General features: G+C 44.5%; 1 protein-coding gene across 3 annotated transcripts in view; it reads right to left on the reverse strand.

Annotated features, from left to right (window-relative positions):
• The window catches only part of KAT2B (lysine acetyltransferase 2B), a 103,394-nt gene that overhangs the window by 78,071 nt on the left and 7,618 nt on the right, over window positions 1-17,705 (reverse strand). The window lies entirely within an intron of this gene.

The raw sequence follows: 17,705 nt of genomic DNA on the forward strand, positions 1-17,705 counted from the left end.
AGAACTAGATCCTACATGCCACAACTAAGAAGCCCTCATGCCGGAACTAAGAAGTCCGCATGCTGCAACCAAGATCCTGCATGCCACAACTAAGACCTGGCACAGCCAAAATAAGTAAATATTTTTTTAAAATTTGACACTACACAATCCAACATCATGCATCTTGACGAGTACATAATAACTAAACTTTATTACAGGAATGCAAAGATAGATCATTTGAAACAAATTAATTCATACATTAACAAATTAAAGGAAGAGAAAATCATTACGACTGATGCCCGAAAAAGCTTTTCAAAGCATTCAAAATTAATTTCTGATTTTTAAAAAAATAGCAAATTTGGTATAGAAGAAAATTATATTAACTTGAAAGCAAACATTATACTAAATAGACATAAAATCACTCCTACTGGGACTTCCCTGGTGGTCCAGTGGTTAAGACTCTGCACTTCCAATGCAGGGGGCACAGGTTCGATCCCTGGTCAGTGAATTAAGATCCCTCGTGCCACGCAGCACAGCCAAAAAAAAAAATCATTCCTATTAAAGTCACCAAAACAAGAAAGTCCTGAATATGCCCAGAGTTCAACACTGTACTAGTACTACACAAAAATTATGAATATTGGTAGGCAATTCTTAAAGCTTATCAAAACTAATAAAGAAATTAATAAACTGGCTGGATATAAGAGCAACATAAAACTCAGAAGCTTTTCCATCACCAATAGCCACTCAGAAAATGTAACAGGAAAAAAAAGATCCTAATAGCAAGAGCCATCAAATACTTAGGGTCAAAACTTCAAGATGAGTCAGACCTCTATTCAAAAAACTACAACTGTCTACTAAAGATGAATAAATGAAGAAATATGCATTGTTCTTGATAGGAAGACTGAACAGTGTAAAGATATCAATTCTCCTTAATCTATAAATGTTGTAACTCAGGATCAGTTGAGAGGGCATACACTTACAACCCATAATCAAAGTATTAAGATCCAGAGCATATATAGATCATCTACAAAACAATCTGAAAAAGGCAGTCTGATAGAAACAAAATGGCAAATCCAAGTGATTCCAAGAAAAATGAATGCTAATTACAAACAAACCTGTACAAAGTGATCAAAGTAACCATTAATGGGGAAATAAAAAATTAAAAGCCCTGCGATGAAATTTTTAAAAAGCAAAAACAAGAAAAATAAAAGATAAAAACCCTGTGATATATTTCCTCACACTAATTAGTTTGCCAAAAAATAAAAATAAAAGGTTGACATCTTGCAGGGGAAACATGCACCTCATACACATGTGTGGGAGGAAACACTGGTGCAGCCTTTTGGAAGTCAAATTGGAATGTTCCTGCCCTTTGGCCCAACGGCACAATTAGGAAGGGCACCTACAGAAATATTCACATGTGCTCAATTATATTTGTATATACTGTTTATTAAAGCAAAATATATATATATGTCATCTTATATATATCATATATATGTCACCTAAAATTTGATCGAGAAGAATTTATTAAATTATGTAGCTTGTTACTACCGACTATTGTACCACCTTTATCACACGCTAGGGACTTCCCTGGAGGTCCAGTGGTTAAGACTCTGTGCTTCCAATGCAGAGGCCACATTCGGAAGCAGCAGGTTCGAACCCTGGTCAGGGAACTAAGATCCCACATGCCGCGTAGTGTGGCCAAATTAAAAAAAAAAAAGGCTAACTCAAGACATGGAAGCAACCTAAGTGTCCATCGACAGATGAATGGATAAAGATGTGAGATACATATATATATTTATAAATATATATATAAAGTAATATTCCATTGTGTATGTACATATATTACATATACAATGCAATATTACTCAGGCATAAGAAAGAATGAAATAATGCCATTTGCAGCAACATGGATGGACCTAGAGATTATCATACTAAGTGAAGTAACTCAAAGACAAATATCATATGATATCACTTATACGTGCAATCTAAATAATGATACAAATGAACTTATTTACAAAACAAAAATAGACTCACAGATATAGAAAACAAAGTTACCAGTGGGGATAGCAGGGAGCAGGGGATAAATGAGGAGTTTGGGATTAACATATACACACTATTATATATAAAACAGATAAACAAGGACCTACTGTATAGCACAGGGAACTATATTCAATACCTTGTCATAACCTATAAGGGAAAAGAATCTGAAAAAGAATATAGGGACTTCCCTGGGGGCGCAGTGGTTAAGAATCCTCCTGCCAATGCAGGGGACACAGGTTTGATCCCTGGTCCAGGAAGAACCCACATGCTGTGCAGCAACTAAGCCCGTGAGCCACAACTACTGAGCCCATGAGCCACCACTACTGGAGCCCGCTCCTAGAGACTGTGACCTGAAATAAGAAGCCACCACAATGAGAAGCCCGCACACCACAACGAAGACCCAACGCAGGCAAAAATAAATAAGTTTATTTTAAAAAGTATATATGTATGTATGTACAATACAGACTGAATCACTTTGCTGTATACCTGAAACTAACACAACATTGTAAATTAACTATACTTCAATTTTTTAAAAAATGGTTTAAAAAAAAAAAGGCAGCGGCTAACTATTTGTGCTGATGTGGGACCTCTCTAGGTCCCGGTAAATGGCAGAAAAGGCAAACCACAGAACAATATATACCATAATCTGATATATGTTTTTTAAAAATAAATGAATAAGCAATTTAAATATATACGAATGTGGGGAATTCCATGGTGGTCCAGTGGTTAGGACTCTGCACTTCCACTGCCAAGGGCCTAGGTTCGATCCCTGGTGGGGAAACTAAGATCCTACAAGGCAGGCGACGCAGCCAAAAAAATGTGTGTGTGTGTGTGTTGTGTGTGTGTGTGTGTGTGTGTGTATAGATATATATATATATGAATGTGGGTGGGTATACAGAGGGCCTAGACAGATACATACTTATGGGGGATGGGGCAAAAGTTGGGGAGGGGAAGGGACATTCCCACTGTACTCTATATTCTTCTCTGTGGTATTCATATTCATGGGTTGCTTGCTAATTTTCTTTAACATTGATTCCTCTGAAGGGAAAACATAATTCCGGAGAGATTCCAACAACAGTAACAGAGGCTCAGTATACATCAGTTGTGTGAAGGAGGGTGGAAACCACCTTCTTATCACAGACCACATTTAAGAATTCAAGGATCCAAAACTCTTCTCCCTGTGGGTCTGCTTATAAACCAACCCCTCCCCTCACTGAGGTTCAAGCCAAAAAGTAACAAGCTTGCAACTCTTGGAGAAGACAATACAGATTTTTAGAGATATTAATCTTAACTTCATGACTGCAAAAGACTCAGAGCAATCAGCCCAGAAAGAAAAGTTTGTGCCTCTTCTTGTCTTAACAGGACAGAATAATGCCACGTCCATGCAGGGGCTGCTAAACGGGTGGGTCACAAATCTCATGGCAGGGAGATTCCTCCCAATAGCCTACTCAATAAAAAATGTTACATCCCAAATATTAACCACATTTATTTAAGCCACTTGTGATAGAAGTGCTTAATAAACTGTACGACAATGAACCCTGATGCTTAAAAATGAACTGAATAAAGGACTTTTCTTTCAAAACTGGCTAACTCGGCTTCCTCCACTGAGTCTTGGGGACCCAGTAGCTTTTACAAAGTAGGTTTTCATTTCTTAAGCTAAGAGGAGGGTAAAGGGAGGGCGAGAAGAGAGGAGAGAGGGCGAAAGTACAGGGCAAAACACTGAGAAGCATAAAAGCTTTGTCAGCGTGTTGGCCAGCACATGGCAGTCCGCCACAAGCCGCTATGCAGCCCTCAGAGAAAGTCCAAGTTGAGATGCGTTGTAACTGTAAGATATGCACTGAATTTCAAAGACTTAGTGTCCAAGGGGGAAAAAAGAATGTTAAAATATCTCGTTAAGAATTCTGTTATATTAAAAAAAAAAAAAAAAAAAAAAAAGAATTCTGTTATATTGATTACATGTTATGATATTTTGGAATATTACATAAAACATTAAAATTAACGAAATGGAATTGTTTTCTCTCATTTTTTTTAATGTGGTGTGGTGGGTGGAATAGTGTCCCCCCAAAGTTTAGGACCACCTGGAACCTCACAAAGGGAACTTATTTGGAAATAGGATTACTTAAGTATCTTTTTTTTTTTTTTTAAACTTATTTTTGGCTGCGTTGGGTTTCTGTTGCTGTGCGCGGGCTTTCTCTAGTTGTGGTGAGCGGGGGCTACTCTTCGTTGCAGTGTGCAGGCTTCTCACTGCGGGGCTTATCTTGTTGCGGAGCACGGGCCCTAGGCACATGGGCTTCAGTAGTTGCAGCATGCAGGCTCAGTAGTTGTGATGCATGGGCTTAGTTGCTCCGTGGCATGTGGGATCTTCCCAGACCAGGGCTTAAACCCAGGTCCCCTGCATTGACAGGTGAATTCTTAACCACTGCACCACCAGGGAAGTCCTACTTAAGGATCTTGAGATGAAATTATCCTGATTTAGACTGGGCCCTAAAACCAATAACTGGTTTGTTTGTTTTTTTGCAATACGCGGGCCTTTCACTGTTGTGGCCTCTCCCGTTGCGGAGCACAGGCTCCGGACGCGCAGGCTCAGCGGCCATGGCTCACGGGCCTAGCCGCTCCACGGCATGTGGGACCTTCCCAGACCGGGGCACGAACCCGCATCCCCCGCATCGGCAGGTGGACTCTGAACCACTGAACCACCAGGGAAGCCCAATAACTGGTATTTTTATAAGAGAAAGGAGAGAGGGAGATTTGGAAGCCGAGTCACTGACACTCAGGGAAGATGCCATGTGAGAACGGAGGCGGAGACTGGAGAGACACAACTATAAAACCAAGGAAGGGGAATTCCCTGGCGGTCCAGTGGTTAGGAGTCCGTGCTTTCACTACCATGGGTGTGGGTTCAATCCCTGGTCGGGGAACTAAGATCCCAAAAGTCACGGGGGAAAAAACAAAAACAAAAACAAGAAAGGCCAAGCGTTGCCAGGAATCACCAGATGCTAGAAAAGGCAAGGAAGGATTCTTTCCAGACCCTTCAAAGGGAGCGTGGCCCTGCTGACACCTTGATTTCAGACCTCTGGCCTCCAGAACTCAATTAAAGGAACTTTCTGACAATTTGTTTGTGATCATTTGTTATGGCAGCCCGAGGAAATAAATACAAGTGGCATAAAATAGATAACTAATAAGGACCTACTTTATAGCACAGGGAACTCTACTCAATACTCTGTAATGACCTATATGGGAAAAGAATCTAAAAAAGAGTGGATACATCTATATGTATAACTGATTCACTTTGCTGTACAGCAGAAATTAACAACATTGTAAATCAACTATACTCCAGTGAAAATTTAAAAGAAAATATACAAGTAGCTATAAGGAAATGTCAAGTTACAGATGTGGGCTCACATTCTACTTCTGGTGACACTGCTGCACTAGAGTTTAAAGGGAATTCACCCCCTCAAACCCAAGTCTTCACTATGGAACCTAACAGCTTAGGCAAAGAATAGTCCCCATATTTCTTAAGTGGTTCTAATTGATGAAAGTTATACCCCATTGAAATATCTGGAAGTCTCTCGATTTTGCTCACTTGCTTCTAAATTTTTCATGTTGGTAGGATAGGAAAAATACTTCCTAACATGTGTACAAGCATCATGGGACACTCAGAACCTAAGTGCACAACATTTTTAATATGTATGGGACTTATTGCCCAGTTTACTGAAGGGGACGTATTATGTCCTTGGAAAACATTCAACCATTATCCTCAACTGCCAGCGAAGCATTTTCTGCCAAGTGTCCCAAGCTGCTGCCACCCTGCCCTCTGCCTTGGCCTTCCTATCTCCCTTCCAGATGTTCAGGCCCAGCCACTGTGCTTTGAGATAAGACGTCTCCCTTCAAAACACCTTTCCCATGTCTCTCCTTAATAAGACAAGACAGCGGCTGTTGCAGGGAACTCCCAAGGGGGTTGGCCTCGTAGCTTCAACAAAGTATCAGCTGCAGGACAACCTTTTAGGGCGTGCACTGCCAAGCCAATTACCACCGCAGCTAGCAACCCAGGCACAGGCGGGGAGGCTGCCGGGGGGGAGTGCATCTCCCCTCCCCCCCCCACCCGGGGGCAAGTCTCTGCAGATGTGGCAGCACCGAGAAAGGAAAGGCCACCTCATTGCTTTCGACAGGCCCAGGATAAACATGTTTTTTGCCCCAACAGGATCCAGAGTGAGAGGTCGTGAGAATGCACCAGATTTTGTCAGACTACACAGAAGCCAGGACGGATGATGAGAAGGAAGCAAAACTGGATAAACAAGTGATCATGACCCAGATGACAGGCAGGCAAGGGGGCAGGGTGCTTCCCAGTTCACTCAGCGTCGATGAGAGACGTGAGCGTGAAGATATTTGGGTGGCATCCAGAGGAACCGGAGAGAGATGGCCAAGCTGCTAGCAGGGCTCTGTTATGCTTAAAATGCTGGAACGTCATATTTGCTGGAAAAGTTAAATCAGTGACAGGGACGTCCCACAGCAAAATCACACAGATGGGAAATGTAGGGAGTAAAACTGTGAATCCAACATTTATTAAGAACCAGAAAAAAAAGGCACTTGTATACTTGTTCTTATCTCACCTCGTGTGAGAAAGCGATTTTTTTTTTTTTTTTTTTTTTTTGGCCGTACCACATGGCATGTGGGATCTTAGTTCCCCAGACAGGGATCGAACCCATGCCCGCTGCAGTGGAAGCTCGGAGTCTTAATGGACTGCCAGGGAAGTCTCGAGAAAGGGATTTATTATTCCCGTTATTCAGAAGAGAAAGCTGAGGCTCTAAGATGTTAAGACACTTGCCCGAGCTTATTCAGTCTACCCTGCAGAAGGACTAAGTGCGTTCAGGCAGGTAACTGGTCCTGTGGTTGTGTGTATGTCGGGGGGAGGGAGGGAGGGTGTCCTCACTCTGTCTTACTACCTCTCTGTTCCAGGCTGGACAAAGGCAGAATGTTCAAAGGTCAAGAACCAAAACCACAATGAGATACAACTTCACACCTACGAGGATGGCTATAATCAAAAGAGCAGGTAAGGGGACTTCCCTGGTGGCGCAGTGGTTAAGACTCTGTGCTCCCAATGCAGGGGACCCGGGTTCGATCCCTGGTCAGGGAACTAGATCCCACATGCATGCTGCAACTAAGGAGCCCGCCTGCTACAACTAAGGAGTCCTCGAGCCACAACTAAGGAGCCTGCCTGCTGCAACTAAGACCCAGCACAACAAAATTTTAAAAAAAAAAGAGCAGGTAATAAATTTTGTCAAGGATATGAGGAAATGGGAATCCTCACATGTTGTTGGAGGGGATTGTAACACGGTGCAGTTGCTTTGGAAACCGTTTGGCGGTTTCTTAAAAAGTTAAACCAATAGAAAACCCCAAAATAAACCCTCACATATATGGTCAAATGATTCTCGACAAGGGTGCCAAGACCATTCAATGGGAAAAGGACAGTCTTTTCGACAAACGATGCTGGAAAAACTGGACATTCACATGCAAAAGAATGAAATTGTTGGACCCTTACCTTACACCATATACAAAAACTAACTTCAAATGGATCCAAGACCTAAACATAAAACCTAAAACTATAAAACTCTTAGGAGAAAATACAGGGGGGGAAAGCTGCATGACATTCGATTTGGCAGTGACTTCTTGGATATGACACCAAAAGCAAAGGCAACAACAAAAAATAGGATTTAATTGGGAATTCTCTGGGGGTCCAGTGGTTAGAACTTGGCACTTCCACTGCAGGCGGCCCGGGTTCGATCCCTGGTTGGGGAAATAAGATCCCACAAACTGCACAATGCAGCCAAAAAAAAAAAAAAAAGAAAAGGACTTAATCAAAATTTTAAACTTCTGTGCATCAAAAGAACATAATCAACAGACTGAAAAGTAGTCAAATCATAGAGACAGAGAGAATAATGGAGGCTGGCAGAAGCTGAGTGGACAGAGCCATGGGGAGTTACTGTTCAGTGGGCAGTTTCAGTTTTGCAGGATGAAATGAATTCTAAGCAGAGACGGTGGTGATGGCCGCACAACACAGTGAATGTCTCTGTGCCGCTGAACTGTACACTTAAAAATGGTTAAGTTGATAAATTCTATGTGATGTGCATTCTGCCACAACTTTAAAAAACAATCCTTTTAAAGTTAAGCATAAATTTATCACATGACCCAGCAAACCCACCCATGGGTATCTACCCAACAGAAATGAAAATATCCACACGAAGAGCTGCACGCAGATGTCCACAGTAACGTGATTCATACCAGCCAAAGAGCGGAAAGAAAACAAAAGTCCATCAGCTGGTGAACTGGTTCATAAACAAAATGTGGCATATCCATACACTGGAATGTTACTTGGCAGTAAAGAAGAATGAAGTGTTGATACAAGCTACTGCATGGATGAAGTTCAGAAACATTATGCTAAGTGTAAGAAGCCAGTCACAAAAGACCACGTGTTGTACAATTCCATTTATATAAATGTCCTGAAAAGGCAAATGTATAGACATAGAAAGTCAATTAGTAGTCTGGGGCTGGGGGGTGCAAACAGGGTTGACTGCAAATGGACACAAGGATATTTTTTGGGGTAATGGAAACCTGGATTTTGGTGATGACTGTACAACTCAATTTCCTAAAAATCACTGAATTGCATGCCTAAAACCAGAGGAATTTATGGCATGCAAATGATACCTCAATAAAACTGTCTTTTAAAAGGGCAAGAACTTGCTATTAAATTATCACTTCAAATATGAGTCTTCTACGAAGTTTCCCCAAAGCGCGTCCCAAAATTGAGGCTTATTTTCTCAAACACAAATTAAAGAAGCTTAATACGCTACATCAAAAATCACCATCATAATAAAAGACCAGCACATGGGGGTCTCCATCTCTGTCCTTTCAGATAGAAAAAAGCAAAAGAAGTCAGAGCATCTAGGTGGCCACACCTCTGCTGGCAGAATCTGTCCCAGCAAAAGAGAAATAGCAAATGACAGAAATAAGTCATTAAGTAGGCTGCCCTGTTTTTAAAATTAGTGGACAGTGTGAAACAATTAAAACTTGCTAATAATAAAGCCACGTTGCTGGCGTCCCTTTCGGACTCCCTCACCCAACACCTTTGACCTGCTGCCATGCAGCTTTCTGGCCTGTTCACAAATTCATTCGAGCCTCGTCGGAATCGAAAATGGATTTCTGTACAGTGACTCTAGTTCCCCTCCTCGAATTCTAGTACAAAATGTAAGATGCAGCCTCAGGAGGGTGGCGGAGGGGAGACCAACAATTTCTGGAAATAAGTCCAAGGGAATGAGGAGTGAGCCTGGGGTTGGGGAAGACTGGGGTGAGAGTGTCTAAATTTTCATTGGCCCCCACTGCGAGCAGTCTGAATTTTGCTCTTAACTGTGCGCATGTATTCCTTCGGGAAGAAAATTCTTTTAATCCTATTTTAAAACAGCAACAACACCCAGAGTCTGCTGTATGAGCTGTGATCCCAATAAATGTTCTCTTTAGAAGTGAACTGCTGTGGAAGTAGTCTGACTAATGCTCGTGGGACTTGCAGCAGTGCCTCTCAAACTCTACTCTGCTCCTGAATTACCTAGGCAATCTTGTTAAAAGGCAGATTCAGAATCAGTAGGGCCAGGGCGGGGCCCAAGATGCTGCATTTGGAAGAAGCTCCCAGGTGAGGACCCCACTCAGAGTAGCAAAGGTGCGAAGGAAAAAGATGGTCTCGGGGATGTGGGTGTTAATACCTCTCTCTTCTCCCTGGATTAACGTGAGCTTTCCATATACAGTTTAAATTTCACGGGCTAGGTAATCCTTTCTGGGACATGAACACTTTTTCTCTCTTCACTGTGTGATAATACTTCCAGTTGACACAGTTGCCCACAGCCAGCCAGCAGACACCATAAAGTTATGACTGGAAACTGGGATTTTTACATTTTGGTGACTTTTAGTACAAGTGAAAAGAATAAAGTGGGAGTGGGGGAGGGAGTCTTCCCTCAGGAGATCAAATTTGCCTGGAATTGAGAGTGAAAACAGAATCGGAAGGGGAGACTAGATAACCGGTGAGGTAATTCAGAGCAGAAGCGTCTCTGAAGACCTTAATTAAGGGTGCCATTTTGGTCTGGAAAGCCACAAGGAACCAAAAAAAACAAATATTGAAGAGAGGGGTCAAGGGTACAGAGGAGAAGAGAGTGGTCAAGCCTGAGGAAATGACCCAGGACAAGACAAGCAGGTACAGACACCCTAGTCAAACAACATCCTTGCAGGCCCTCCACGAGGCACCAACATCCAATCCACAGAAAACCTTCAGGAGGAGACCTCTGGGTCTGGAAGAAATCCCTGTGTCTGTGCTGGACTTCAATAAGGAACTGCACTCTCTATGCGAAATAATCAGATCTGACTGAACCCAAGGCCCAGGACCCTCAGGCATGGTCTCAGAAGGTGCTAGAATGACTCCAGTGCTACCAAACGGCCTAGGGGTGGGCCAGCCCCTTCCTTATGTCTGAGTCACCTCTCCAGGACCAAACCGAAACATGCATCACCCTTGGAAGGGCCTCAAGAGGTCCTGAGTGACACCAGGGCCAAGAAACTGGTGCCCCGGAACCCTGAAGCCCAGACAGTTCCTGGAGTCTTTTCATACACACACCGTCCATCTTGGACTTCACCGGTGAACCTGCCAAAGCAGTCGGCTCAGCCTCCAACGCAGTGGGAAGAGTCCTCAAATTGCTTGGCTGGCACTGAGCAGCCTGGGCAAGCAGCTGACTGACAGAATGTCTCACTCCTCAGCCTGCTGTCTTGGCACCAAATCAATCATGACGAGCAAAATAAACAGTGCCGCCGCATACGCTGCATCCTGGGCCGGCTCACGCTCTTAGAGTATCAGCCAGTATCTGGGCTGATGCCTCGCAAGTCCCCTTAACCAGCACCACCTGCAGGGCAGAGTGTCCAGCCCACATTCCCAACTGCCCACACCTGGCATCTCGGCCCAGGTTTTACTTGAAGGCTTGCCCTCAACTCCAACACGCCCCCTTTTCAACTATGCTATTCCCTACACAGGCATTAGGCTTTTCTCCCAGCTCCTGATACATCTGCATTCAAGGCCCTCACCCAAGGCCACCCGATTCTCCTTCCAAAGTCTTTGCCAGATTTATACCTTCTCCTTTCTCACTGCCAAGGCCCTAGGTCAGGCCCTCATTAGCCAGTTAGAAGGGACAGCCTCCTCCCTACCTTCAATCTGTTCCCACTCCCACCCTCCATATAACACCTACTGCACACATGGCTCTACTCTAAAATGACATTGAATAATGTCAAACACTTCTGACACTTCCCAAGGCAATTTTCGCCTACATCATCCTATTTTCCCCACCCAATAGCCCCGTAGGAAGGGCCAGTGATTCAGTCCTTAGAGAAGGGTGTGGCTTTGCATTCACCCAGCTGGCAGATGAGCAAAGACCAAAACCTAGACCTCCTTGCTCTAAAATATCTCATGTCTCCTCTGTCTTAAAGTGCAAAGACTCACTATTAGTAAGTGGATTCAGTTTGACTTTCTCTACTTGAAATTCAAGACCTTCTATCAACTGTTTTCTTCTTTACCCAGTGGATCCTATTTCCCATGATTTCTATTTACTCGCTTTTCCTTTTTCTCCAGTTGGGCTAGTTGCTTTATTAAGATCAATCATTATCACTTTGCACCGCTTTTTTGTTTTGTTTTGTTTTTTTAAGTACGGTTGACTTACAATATTGTGTTAGTTTCAGGTGTACAGAAAAGTAATTCAGTTATACATATATATGTATATATCTATAGTCTTTTTTTCTATTCTTTTCCACTATAGGTTATCACAAGATATTGGATATAGTTCCCTGTGCTATACAATAGGTCCTTGTTGTTCATCTATTTTATATATAGTAGTGTGTATATGTTAAAACCATACTCACAGTTTATCCTTCCCCCTGCCTTGGTAACCATAAGTTTGTTTTCTATGTCTGTGAGTTTGTTTTGTAAATAAGTTCACGTGTACTATTTTTCAGATTCCACGTATAAGTGATATCATACGATATTTGTCCTTGTCTGACTTACTTCACTTAGTATGACAATCTCCAGGTCCATCCATGTTGCTGCAAATGGCATTATTTCATTTTTTTATGGCTGAGTAATATTCCATTGTATAATGTACCACATCTTCTTTATCCATTCCTCTGTTGATGGACACTTAGGTTTACTTAGCATTGCTTTTAACTATAATAGTAGATACCATTTGCTGAGCATTTAGAATGTTCCAGATATTGGGCTTCCCTCATGGCGCAGTGGTTAAGAATCCACCTGCCAATGCAGGGGACATGGGTTCAAGCCCTGATCCGGGAAGATCCCACATGCCACAGAGCAACTTAGCCCATGTGCCACAACTACTGAGCCTGCGCTCTAGAGCCCACAAGCCACAACTACTGAGGCCACGTGCTATAACTACTGAAGCCCGTGCGCCTAGAGCCTGTGCTCCACAACAAGAGAAGCCACCATGATGAGAAGCCCACGCACCACAATGAAGAGTAGCCCCCACTCACTGCAACTAGAGAAAGCCTGGGCACAGCAACGAAGACCCAATGCAGCCAAAAATAAATTAAATAAATTTATTTTAAAAAAGAATGTTCCAGATATTATACACAACTGCTAAATGGATTACCTCACTTTATCATCAAAACAACACTTGGGGGCTTCCCTGGTGGTGCAGTGGTAGAGAATCCGCCTGCCGATGCAGGGGACACGGGTTCGTGCCCTGGTCCGGGAAGATCCCACATACCGCAGAGCGGCTGGGCCCGTGAGCCATGGCCGCTGAGCCTGCGCGTCCGGAGCCTGTGCTCCGCAACGGGAGAGGCCACAACAGTGAGAGGCCCACGTACCGCAAAAAAAACCAAAAAACAAAAAACAACACTTGGCTAAGAGATATATGTTAACACATCCGTGAAAGAATTCTTGACTCTCACCCACCCCAATATGCTTCTCCCACGGTCTCACCCTTTTTTTTTTAAACATCTTTATTGGAGTACAATTGCTTTACAATGCTGTGTTAGTTGCTGCTGTATAGCAAAGTGAATCAGCTATACGTATACATATAACCCCATATTCCCTCCCTCTTGTGTCTCCCTCCCACCCTCCCTATCCCTCCCCTCTAGGTGGTCACAAATCTTGATAAATGAAACTACCATCCTTTCAGCTGCTCAGGCCAGCAACCCAGACATTACATTCACTTCTGTCTTTTCTTCGCATGCCTCCCACCCACCCTGCCAATAAATCAAATCCTGTTGCTTCTAAACTCATAGCCCCAAACTGTCTCCTTCTCACCCCTCCACTGCTACCACCCTCATCCAAGCCACCATCCACTTATACCTAGACTGCAAGAACTTCTCCAAGCCACCAACCACTTATACCTAGACTGCAAGAACTTCAAGTGGCCCTCTTTTCCCACTCTTTCTCTTAAACACTTTATTCTTCTCAGAGCAGCCAAAAGGAGATGCTTGAAAATGCAGGTTTTCTCTGAATCTACTGGAAACAGCCCAGATGCCCATCAACAGGTAGACAGATAAACTGTGGTACATCCGTACAGTGGAGTATTTCTCAGCAATAAAAAGAAATTAACTACTGATGCATGCGACAACATGGATGAATCCCCAAAATCCTAAGCGGAGTGAAAAAAGAATAGTGTGTGTACTATGTGGAATCGTTTATAAGAAATGCTAGAATATCAAAACTAACCTGCGGTGACACAAAGTAGATCAGTGGTTGCTTCTGGGAGTAGAGGGATATGAAGGTCAAGGAGCAGTAGGGAACTTTCTAGGGTGACGTAACTGTTTGGGTCTTGATATGCATTTGTTGAAACTGCTCAGAGGTGGAGATCAGATCATTTCACCGGGTGAAAATTATACTCTGGCAATCTGGCCCCATCTACTCCTTCTTCACCTCATCTATGCTCATCCCACGCCCACCCCCATCCAGCCGCACTGGTCGCCTGGCTGCCCTTGACCCTGCCAAGGCCTCTCAGGGCCCAGGGTCTTTGCACCTCCCTCTCCCCTCGCACCCTACGCAGAGCTGGCTTCCTGTCATCGTTCTGGCCCAGGATGTGCCCCCTCTTCAGAGAGAGCTTTCCAGGCACACATCTGAAGGAGCTCCCCAAGGGTTCTCATCTATGTCTCTGTTTTCATTCTCTGTGTGTGTGGCACTTGCCACTTTCTGTTATTTTCTTGTTTACCGTCTCCTTCTGCTACCAGAAAGCAAGCTCTCTAAGAGCGAGGACCCATCTGTCACTGTATCCCCAGCATCTAAACCAACGCCTGACACATTCAAGAACAAGTTGTTGGATTAATGGGAAAAGTTGACAGTAACACCCTCTCCACTTTACAGCTCTGAAATGGAGGCTTGTGAAGGGTACGGAATCTCCCCACAGTCTCAGAGCAAGATAGCAGCCCATCAGGATTCCAACTGGGCCAACCTGTTGCCCAGGTCCGCATTCTATACCGCTCTGATGCCTTGCTCCCTTCCACTCTGCTTTCTACCGTTCACTCCACCTGGGCTGGGCCCCTCACCTCCGCTCCCACCCACCCCAGCTCGTGACGCTTTCTCTTTGCACGGACTTCGTGCCTGATTATTCGCTTCCATTTTTCTTTCCGTTCACATCTGTCTCCCCAGCAAGATGAGGACTCCCTGTGGCTTGCACGTCCTTTTGTCACTCACTACACACCTAGGACAGAGGTGGGCACAGGCAGCTAGCCAATACATGTTCCCCTGGAGGTGGGTGGGTCAGGTGCTCCTGTGGGTATGTGCAATGTGCAAGTCCTGGCTCCCATGACTCACTTCGCTGTTTCAAAGTACGCTGACCTTGGCTTCCCTGGCATTCTGCCAGCCAGTTTCAACACCAGCTTGTTAAGAGCGAATGCAAACAATAGATAGGGCTGCCACTGCCATCGATCACTAGGGTATTAGTCAGGTATCATGCCTGTACTTCTGGAATCTCCTGTGTACCACAGAAGCCTCGTAGACGGCTGCACAGGCCCAGGGCACGCGGGGGCTGGTTAGGATGGTGTAGAGTTCATGGAAATATCTCCACACACCTGAGGTCACTGAAGAGATTACAGAAGGCCTCCTCCTAAGGTTAGGTGGTGTGTCAGGCCAAGGATCACTAGCGACATCGTTCCCACTTTGTTCCAAAATCAATACATTTGTCTGCTGATTAAAAAAAAATAAGCCCAGGGCTTCCCTCGTGGCACAGTGGTTAAGAATGCGCCTGCCAATGCAGGGGACACGGGTTCGAGCCCTGGTCCAGGAAGATCCTACATGCCGCGGAGCAACTAAGCCCATGCACCACAACTACTGAGGCTGTGCTCTAGAGCCTGCGAGCCACAACTACTGAGCCAGCGTGCCACAACTACTGAAGCCTGCATGCCTAGACCCCATGCTCCAGAACAAGAGAAGTCCGTGCACTGCAACAAAGAGTAGCCCCCGCTCGCTGCAACTAGAGAAAACCGTGCGCAGCAACGAAGACCCAATGCAGGCAAAAATTAATTAATTAATTAAAATAATAATAATAATAAGCCCTGTGTCCAGGCCTCTGGGTACAAACAGAAGAACAAATTAAAGAAAGTCTGTTGTAGCCTTTAAGTGGACAGCAAAGGAACAAAAAATATAAATAGTAGTTAGAAAACATACCTTTATAGGCAATCTTTTTTGTTCACTAGCGTAATTTAGACTTTTAGAATATACGGTAGGGCCTTTCCCCCCCATGCCCCATAGGTTTTAACCCGCTGGTCTTACAATATTCACAATCCCCTTGTGCAAATTTCATTTTAATTTGCAGACGAGGAAATGTGGGTTTGAGGGTTAGAGAAATTCACATCATTCACTCAGAGGAGGATTAAAAGTGGGTTTGATTCCTTCTTGCTCTGTTTTGAGCAGAAGTCCAGGCTATCAGACAAGTACCGCGTGCCATCAGGTCCCCGTGAGCTGAGTACCTGGAGATGCTGTTCCAGCCCCAGCTCAGGGCTGCCCTGCTGCTGACCACACGGCTGTGGGCAAGTTACGAAACCTCCCTGGGCGCCAGTTTCCTTGTCTTTAAAACAAAACTTCCTCTCCTCCAACCTCACAAAGCCTGTGAATATGACCCACTTAGTCAACAAATATGGACTGAACACCCACTGTGTACATGGTCCGTGGACCTGGGATATGGAATGAACCAAAGTCCCTGCTTCAGGGAACTTCCACTGTCGTAAGGGAAACAGACAAGAAACTATAGGTGATTTCCAGTACTGACAAATGCAATAAAGGAAAGCAAACCAAGGTAAAATTATGGAGTGATGGGGTACTGCTACTTTGGCGGGGGGCGGGGAGTGGTCAGGAGGCGTCTCTGAGAAGCTGGCATTTGAGAACAGACCAGAATGAGTTTTAACAACAAGCCACACCAATACCTGGAGAAGAAAAGTGTGTGATGCAGGGGGTACAGGCATGCCAATTAGAAGCCCGAGGTGAAAGCAATTCATCCTTATAAAGGATTTGATTCTAGTTCGATGATAACTAGGTGATGAGTTGTCATAAGGGGTTTGGGCAGGAGCAAATGTTACATGAATAACTACATGGTATAGGTATAACACCTCCATGTACAGGCACACACAAGTAAAAAAGATGAAACTCCCGTTGTGTTAACTATATCAATTACAGAAAAGATTGCTTTATGGCCCATAGGATCCCATTAAATAGTAAGCTCATCTTAAATAGTTAACACAAGTTTTCAAGGATGAGCTGTTATGGAAGAACTGTAGGCCGTCTGGTAATCTGTGTCCCTCACTGCCACTCCTGGGGAGAAGGTGGCCCTTAGTGGCCTCAGCACACAGTTCTGGAGATGGTGTGGGGATAAACCGGAAGAAACATTCTCTGTCCTGCATCTCCATCCCCTAGGCCAATAACAGAGGTGTCAGCACCCACTGGAGCTTTCTGGACCTGTCTCCAGCCAGCCTTCTAGGAACCCCGCCACTGCACCCAACACGTATGACTCTGCATGGTTTACAGGACACAGTGTATAACTCCAGTCAACTTCCAGCAGGACTTAGCGTGATGTTTAGCAGTAAGGGCTCACCAACGCAGACTCATGGGGAGAAGAAAGGACTCAGGCTGGGCATTCCGCAGCTGTGACATCACAGCCCCCAACATTCTGCGTCTCCTTTCCAATCCTTCTCTAGGTCTGCTCGGCCAGTACGCCTCCTGGATTTCCTGTCCACCTTCCTGCCCTCGTGGGTTCTTCCCAGTACACCCAGAGATCAAATTCCCATCTTTTCTTTCAAAAGCCTAATTAAAATTCATCTTAGGAAGCTGGCCACATCCAATGACTTCCATTCTGGACATGGTTAGCAATTTTTAACTTGTTTTTTAGCTTAAACACATGTGTCTTGACAAACCAGGGCTATAGGAAACAACGCACACGCAGCACACAGACGCCACGTGGAGTGACAGAAGCCGGAGGCAAAGGAGTCCAAACCGTGCGATGCCACTGATGGGACGTTTCAGAGAGGCAAAGCTGATCTCTGGCAATAAACATCAGAATAAGGGTTACCAGAGGTAGGGAGGGGGCACAAGGGGGCCCCTGAGGTGCTGGAAACACTCTACAGGTGCTGTATCTGGACGGCAGTTGCATAGACGCATGCATATG

Source organism: Stenella coeruleoalba (genome assembly GCF_951394435.1).
Source record: "Stenella coeruleoalba genome assembly, chromosome: 5".
Taxonomy (NCBI): domain Eukaryota; kingdom Metazoa; phylum Chordata; class Mammalia; order Artiodactyla; family Delphinidae; genus Stenella; species Stenella coeruleoalba.